We start from the raw sequence: 8,842 nt of genomic DNA on the forward strand, positions 1-8,842 counted from the left end.
ATACTCCTTTAGTTGTCGGGATGCATACGCTATTACCTTACCGCGTTGCATGAGAACACAACCCAAACCAACTTTGGAAGCATCGGTATAAACTGTCATTCCACCTGTGCCTTCAGGAATAGTCAGCACAGGGGCAGTCACCAACCTTTCTTTCAATTCCTGGAAGCTCTTCTCACATTCCTCTACCCAGTCGAATTTCACACCCTTTTTAGTCAACTTGGTCATTGGTGCTGAAATCCGAGCAAAATTCTCGATGAAGCGACGGTAGTATCCAGCCAAACCCAAGAAGCTTCTAATTTCGGTAACATTCTTGGGGCTTTCCCATTCTACTACTGCTTTCTCCTTACCGGGATCTACTTCGATTCCGGCTTTAGACACTACGTGCCCCAGAAATCCAACTTGTTCAAGCCAGAATTCACACTTACTGTACTTGGCAAACAACTGTTGATCCCTTAACCTCTGTAACACCATCCTCAAGTGTTGAGTGTGCTCCTCTTCGGTCTTGGAGTAGATCAAGATATCGTCAATAAAACAATTACCCATTTGTCGAGCACATCTTGAAATACTCGATTAATTAGATCCATGAATGCTGCCGGTGCATTGGTTAACCCGAAAGATAACATTAGGAATTCATAGTGACCGTATCGAGTCCTAAATGCTGTTTTGGATATATCATTGTTCTTTATCTTGAGCTGATAATAGCCGGACCGAAGGTCTATCTTTGAAAATACTCTGGCTCCCTGCAACTGATCAAATAAATCATCAATGCGTGGCAATGGATACCGGTTCTTAATGGTTAGCTTATTCAACTCCCGGTAATCTATGCACATACGCAAACTATCATCTTTCTTTTTGACAAACAACACTGGGGCACCCCAAGGTGAAACACTTGGGCGAATAAACCCCTTTTCCAATAGTTCCTGCAACTGCATCTGCAACTCCTTCAATTCAGCTGGTGCCATCCTGTATGGAGCCTTAGCTACTGGAGCTGCTCCAGGAGTCAAATCTATGGCAAACTCCAACTCTCTCTCAGGTGGTAAATGCATCAGATCATCTGGGAAAACATTGGGAAACTCTTTAACCACCTTTACCTCTTCTAGAGGTGTAATCCTTGCATCAACATCAAGTACCGATGCCAAGTAACCATGACATCCACTTTCTAGCAATTTTACCGCTTGAAGAGCAGAGACAAGGACCTTCTTCACTCTTGTCATGGGATCTGCTCGGTATACCAATTCTTTCCCTTCGTCATCTGTCACCCTTATTAGCTTTTCAGCACAGATCACATTAGCTCGATGAGCCGACAACCAATCCATACCCAATATAACATCAAAATTCTGCATATTAAACTTAATGAGTTGCGCATCAAGAATTTTCCCACTAATTTCCACTGGGCACGGCCCATACACTTCCTTCAACTGTGCAACTTTACCAGTAGGCATACTAACAATCATTCCATGGTCTAGGAACCTGGGTGACATCCCAAGTTTCTCTACAAATCTCTTAGATGCGAATGAATGAGTAGCTCCTGAATCGAATAAAATATAGGCTGGTATGCCAGATATGGGTAGGATACCTAGTATAACAATGCATATAATTTCAGCAGGTCATCAATATTAACCATAATGAATTTCTTAATTTAAAATGTACCTGCCACTACTTCTGTACTGGCCTCAGCTTCCTCAGCTGACAGAGCATACATCCTTCCCTGCGGTTGATTTCCCCGAGCTAAGGGAGGTCGGTACGCAGAGGGTTGACTGGAGGGCAAGGCTGGTCTGGCCCGACAGTCTTTCGCATAATGCCCATATGAATGGCAGTTGAAGCAACGAATCTGAGATGTCGGAACTGGAGTGGGGCCCCTCTGCACTTGACCCGTTGCAGATGGAGGTCGAGGTGGCCTTGGAGCTGTAGGTGCCACACTAGTGTTCGGGCGAAAAGAGGTGGAACCCGAACCACCAACTGGCCTAGGAGGGTAGCCAGATGGCCTATAGGGCTGCCTATACATAGGCCCAGAACTGTATGATCCGCGGTATGCCTTGGAGGAATTTCCCATATCTGGGAATGGATTTGTTCTCTTCCACAGTCCAGGGGTGAGGGACTGTTCACCCTTTTGCTTATCTTCCATGGTCTTGGCCTTCTGCACAATCTGGCCATATTCGGTCAAATCTAAGACCTCAAGTACTGACCCAATAGAGGCTTTTAGGCCTTTTAGGAACCTTGCTGCCTTCTCTTCAGCTGTCCTCATATGCCTTGGGGAAAAATGGAACAAACTCTCGAATTGTTGTTGGTACTCAAGGACAGTCTTACCTCCTTGAGTTAAGGCCATGAACTCAGTCTCCTTTGGGTCTCTGAAGCTACGCGGATAATGGTTGTCCAAGAACAACTCCTTGAACTGCTCCCAAGTGGGTTCTGGATGAGCAGCCAACAATATAGGCTTGGAGGCTTGCCACCAAGAATTTGCCTCTTTCTCGAGTTGCAAACCAACACAAATGAGTTTCTGTGCATCCGTGCACTCAAGCACCTCAAATATCTTCTCTAATTCTTGGATCCATTGATCCGGTTCCAGAGGATCACTCCCCACCTTAGAGAATACAGGTGGTAAGTTCCTCTTGAATGACTCCACTACCCTTGACGTATTACTCGTCGTCGGGAAGTTAGGAGCATAGGCAGGATAGTAGGAGTATGGAGGAGGCATCCCATATTGAGGAACACCGAATGGTGGGATTGGGGCTGTAACTCCCACTTGTGGTCCCATTCCCGACCCTACAGGCGGGTCCTGTGGAGTGAGTACCCGGGGAGGTTGACCCGGTTGAGAAAAGTCCAACTGTTACTGGATGGCAGTCATAAATGCTTGCTGTTGCTGAAGCATTTGTTGCTGAAAAGCTTGTTGTGACTGCTGAATTATAGTAGCAACATCTCCTGGTGTAATGACCGGTGGAGGGTTCGGGAGTGTAGTCATAGGTGGGTCCCCATGTGCCCCACCCTGACCAAGGGTCTCTGGAGGTAGTGGAGGTGAGGTATGCCCCACAGAGCGGGACCCCCTGGGATTTTGTGGTCGACCGACCAGACGAGGACCCCGCGAGGTACCTCAGGCATTACTACGGGATCTAGTACGTACCATCGTAGTCCTGTACCTGGAACATATCACACACCATACTGGTTAAACACCGTAGAATTGATTTTGGCACACAAGTTTATGCCATCACATAAGGTGTTGTAGTGTATGATAGCCTGTAAATAACCGTAGCTTAATTCATACAGGGCAAAGGCTCCAACAGATATGTCAATGGTCCCACTTGACCATAGCACATTAATCATAGGAATAATAATTAATAATGAGGATCAATGTAATCATGCTAGGAGGAGAGAAGGAAAAAAAATTTTCAAAATTTCCAAATTTTCACAACCGGTGGGCTGCACCGGCGGGTAGGGGCCCACCGGTCCTAGTGCCTCAAACCGGTGGGTGGCACCGGCGGATAGGGGCCCGCCGGTCATACCCGCCGGTCCTGCCCGTGTAAAAACACGAACAGGGCCCTACAAACCCTGTTCTGTTTGTCTCTTTCCCCATCTCCTTTCTCTTTCTTCCTTTCTTCCTTGGGCAATCTTGGAGGTCTCCTCGGCGCTTTAGAGAAGAGTCAACTCACCCTCCTTCAAGTAAGTTCCTCCTTCTTTTCTCAAAATTTCCGTTTGGGGTAGAATGCATACATAAGGTTTACTTTTTGGGTTTCCTTTTCATATTTTTCACCATAGAATAGTATTTCCATGTGATTGTGATGCTTCTACTGTGGTCATTTGTAGTTTATAGGAATTTTATCTCTTCATTTGGAGAAAACCCCAAATCGTGCCCTAGGTTTCCAAATTTGGGGGTTTCTTGAATTCTTTACTCCTTTTCTCCAATTGATAACTCCTCTGTGATGCATTCCATTTGATTTGTGCTAGATATGCTTTAGATTGCATGAATCATCCATTATGCTTGGAATCCCCATGTATTTCCATGAAAATCCCTCTTTTTGTATTGGTTTCCTTGATTTTCATCCCATACTTGTATTCATAGAACTCCATAGTCTATTTGGGTATGTTCTTGCACTTTCGTGATCCCACTACTATGTCATTTCGTCTTAGTCCTATGGTTTCCGGTTGTTCTCCATTATGTTCGAATTTGCGCATTGGACTTGAATTGCCTCGTTTTATTTATGCTCTTTGCTTTTGCTGTCATTTTTCTGTTTTGGCATGTTTCTCTGCGTTGGCACCTACCGTGCATCATATCCATTAGCTCCCTATCGTTTCTAGCTTGTCACCGTTCCCGTTTTGCATGAATTTGGTTTTGGATTTCTCCTTTTTAATGCTGCTGTCAGTTTCCTTGCTGTACTCACCCTATTTTCTTTTCTTCTTGCCAGGATGTCATCTCGCACCGGTAAAGGACCATCATCCTCTGGCGTATGACGCAAGACCACCGCTTCTAAGCGGAAGAGTACGGAGACCAGCTCTTCAGCCCCTCGCACAGGGAGACCAGGACCTGCCCGGTCTGACCTTCAGACTATGATGAGGAGCACTTCCTTAGTGCAGAGGCAGCAGCCAACTGGCCTAACTTCCTGAAGGGGTCAGTGATGATGGAGAAGACCGTGGTAGTCGAGGACTTCCACAAGGCTCGGCTTCAGAAGAGGTTCTCAGCATTGGGCTGGGACTCTATTCTTCATGTAGACCGACCATGCTACGAGCAGCTAGTCCGTCGGTTCTACTGCAACCTGGAGGTGTCGTATCCGTACGGGGAGTTCACCATTAGCAGCTTGGTGAAGGGGGTGGACATCCAGTTGACGGTGGGCACCTTGGCCAGCATCCTGGGTATATCAGCGGCTGGACACCGATACTACAGTCCTCCCAGGAGTAAGCCTCTGGGACCGTTCATGAGCCTGGCGACGTCGGACTTCATCTACGAGACTATCTGCGGTAGCAGCACCCGTCCGGAGTCCGAGACGTCTTTCTACCCTGAGGTTTGCTTATTTGCCCGGTTGGTCCAGTTCAACCTGCTCCCCAGAGGAGGTCATCGGAACCAGGTGAGTTTCATGGCGGCTTTCATCGCTTTCTGCATCTTCATGGCCGCAGAGGGAGGCGGCGAGCACTTGTGCCTCCCCTACATCATTCTCAAGACGATGGAGCACCACACTTCCCACCCTAAGGATGGAGGATTCCCCTATGGTAGGATCCTCACCAGGATCTTCGAGTTCTTCGGGGTGGACTTGAGGGGCGAGGAGGGGAAGACTCCGGCTGATAGGTTTGACCGGAGTAACCTCTTGAGGATGGGTCTCCAGACCCTCATGGATTCACCTCCGAGATCAGAAGCTCAGAGAGGTAGGGGTAGGAGGGCTGCCCCTACGGAGGACGTCCACATGGAGGAGGAGTCCAGTGAGGAGGATGAGGACTACGTTCCTCAGGACGAGGAGGAGGATCTGATGGGTGGTGGCATCCCTGAGGAGGCGCCTCAGGGGTCGAGAGGTCCTGGCCCTAGTTCTTCCAGAGCTGCAGCCTCACCACATGGAGCCCCACCACCTGGGAGTGGTGCCTACGACTTCGAGGGCATGGTGTCCTCCATGCGGGCCTTGCAGGGTGGCCAGGTTCAGCTACTGAGACGGCTGGACAAGAGTGCCTCCAGGGAGGAACGCATCCTGGAGAGGCAGGCCACCTTAGAGGATTCCTTCCTCCGGCTGGGTTAGGACTTAGACACCACGGCCAATGCTATCTCGACAGATTTTGGTCGAATTCGGAGGGAGGTACGGCTGGTGAACACGAGGTTCGATTATTACGATCACCGCCTCAACGTCAACTCTAGGCCTCCGGCGAACGTGGTGATCATCGATGATGATGACGACGACCAGTGAGGGCTTGGCTTGCCCACACCAGCTATTTACCTGTTTTCCCTTTTCATAGACCTTGTTGTATATTTCATTTCTTATCATTCCTTGTATTTACGCTGTAATTGGATTCATTTATGGAATGATATTTTTGGATAGTGGATTTTGTGGTGAATTCAGATGTGGAATACTTGTGTAGTTTAATTGTGTATTTGCTACTTTTGATCATTGTTATTTCATATTATCTATTGTTTATCAGGTATTTGTGTAAAATTTTTGGAAATCCCATTTTACGCCGTTATGTTGTCAAAATTTCATCGAAATAGTACTCTATAGGTTATATCACCAACCTAATCCTCTTTTATCTATACTCACGCATGCCATGAATGCAACATATAATGCAACCCCTTTTTATACTTTCTTTCTTTGGCTTTTAATCTTTAAAGCTTTTATATTAACCCAACCCCATTTCCCTATTATAGAGTCTACAGGATTCTAATGGTATGCTGTGAGTGGAGCAAAGCATCACGCTCTGATACCACTGTTTGTCACACCCCGTTCACACTGAATCGGGCCAGTGACCGAGTTAACACCGGTTAACCCAAACCTGCCAGGATCATCAGATACTGTATTCCACCACAGCATACACACAACTAATATAAACTCATCAGATCAGCGGAAGACTAAGTTTTATCTGTAATAATCCCATAATACTTGATACCCGGATAGTGATACAATAATTATATACATTTGGGCCCGAAGGCATGATATTTACACAAAAAGAATAAAATTCAAATATCAAGTACATAAGGAAATCCACCAAAACAATCAGAGTACACAGCTCGGCTCGGTTTCAAGGTTGGAGCTCAGCTCGGCATCAAGGGTTGAGCCCAGCTCGGCATCACGTAGTAGAGCTCAGCTCGGCATCACGTAGTAGAGCTCAGCTCGGCCTCAGAAGTGGAGCTCAGCACGGCCTCAAAACTGCTGTCCCGCAGCACAGCTCTCACATGAGCAGTCAGTGCCGTGCTCTAACTCTACAGGGGTCCACCAGTCCTCTTCAGGAAACTCGACTGTGGGACCCACCCCGTGCTCCTCAGATGTATGACCTGCAAAATCATCTAAAAAGGGGCGTATACGTGGGATGAGCTCACTAGCTCAGTAAGTAGAAAGATGGACCACACAGCTGTCCACACATCACAACACATCATATGCACTACATGCCATGCTATACATTTTAAATCACATCCACCTAAGCAACATTACTAAGTCCTTGGTTTTAGTGCTACTACAACCACAGTGCGCGTATACTCCGGGTACGAGGCGCGAACTCCCTCCCGCGATACGCCCATAGGGCTGTCGGAGAAGGCCCACCGTGAGTACTCGAAAAAGTAAAGACAATGCCGTCCACCGGCTCTCAACAGAAATGTAAATGATTGAAAATAAAGGTGCTGACTTCAACAATTTAAAAGCAGTACGATTGGCCCTCTTGAATGTACCACCGGGGTTGCCGGCTGTCCTACATGACCCACCGGGCGTTATGTCTAACCGCCACAGTGACCCGACGACCGCGACCACTGCTTCCCCCCAAATGATAACCCAACACCTTAACCCCTGTTGGGAAGGGTCGTAGCACGGGATGGTGAAAATCCTAATACCGCATGCTCCTATATGACAATAGTACGATTACATAGTGCCACCGTATCCCATTCCACGGGCCACCAATGTACTCGTCTCTAAGCCGACTATGGCATCTAGTCTATCAATGCAACATGCACAATGATGTCACATTCAACATATAAACATCTCATTCAATTGGCATTTGGAAAGTAAACATAGCACATATGCACATCAATGTGTGGGATGACTAGACTACATAGCATATTCATGATGGCATGACTAGACTAGATATATTTAAATGAATTCCAAACAATACCTTGAAACAAGGCCAAACGTCCTCTCCCCACTTACCTGTAGCGTACAAGGATTCCCATTCGGTACGGGTGAGATCCGGTGCGAATCGGGTAGAATTTGGTGAACCTAACATAGTTGAGCGGGGTTAGTACTTCACCATTTTAGGATCAAAATTAATGAAATCCGATGATGAAATCGTGTTTAGAATGTCAAAAGAAGGTCACACATCCGATTTGGGTTCAATCGGACATGAGGATCACCCTCGGGGCCACACGGGTGGGTCAGACAGGTGGGCTGTCTGGCCCATCGGTCCTACCCACCGATTGGGACCGACGGGTAGGGGCCCACCGGTTTCACCCGCCGATTGTGCCCGATGGCCCCCCTGCCTTCTCAGGTGGGTGCCCACAGGCGGGTAGGGGCCCACCGGTTGCACCCACCGGTCTTGGCGGGAAACACCCTGTTTCTTCCCTATTTTCTCCATTCTTTGGGGAATCAAATGGAGGATTTTCCCATCCATTCTTCACACCTTCAAGGTCTTATAGGATAGTTCTAACCTAGATCTAGGTTAGATTCAAGGGATGGGAAACCGTCTTACCTTCTTTGCTCAAGGACAACCCCAAACCCTCCAAATCACTTCAAACCCACAATGCTTCTTCCACCTTGTCAATATCTCTTCAAATCCTTCAAGATCAACACATAAATCATCTATTAAACCTTAGATTCATCATTTCAAAGGGGATTTACAAGATCTCAAGAAATCATACTCGAATCAAGGGTTTAAAGCCCGGGTATGGTGAATGTTCACAAAACCCAACTTTGCTTACCTCTAACTGTAGATCTAGAGTTGAAGATCACTCTCCAAGCGCGGAATGGGAAGAACGAGCTTCGACGCCGTTGAAATCCCTCTTTTCTTCCTCTTCCTTCTCTTTCCTTCTTCCCTTTCTTTTCTCTCTCCTCTTTACTATCCTCACCAACGTACGGGTGACATAAATGGAAAGAAAAGAAAGAACATAAAGCTATATATACAATTCCTAATTAAGTGAATAGTGCACATGGATGGGTCACTCAGGTGGGTGGGTGCA

This window comes from Macadamia integrifolia, chromosome 6 (assembly GCF_013358625.1).
Source record: "Macadamia integrifolia cultivar HAES 741 chromosome 6, SCU_Mint_v3, whole genome shotgun sequence".
In the NCBI taxonomy this organism is placed as follows: Eukaryota; Viridiplantae; Streptophyta; class Magnoliopsida; order Proteales; family Proteaceae; genus Macadamia; species Macadamia integrifolia.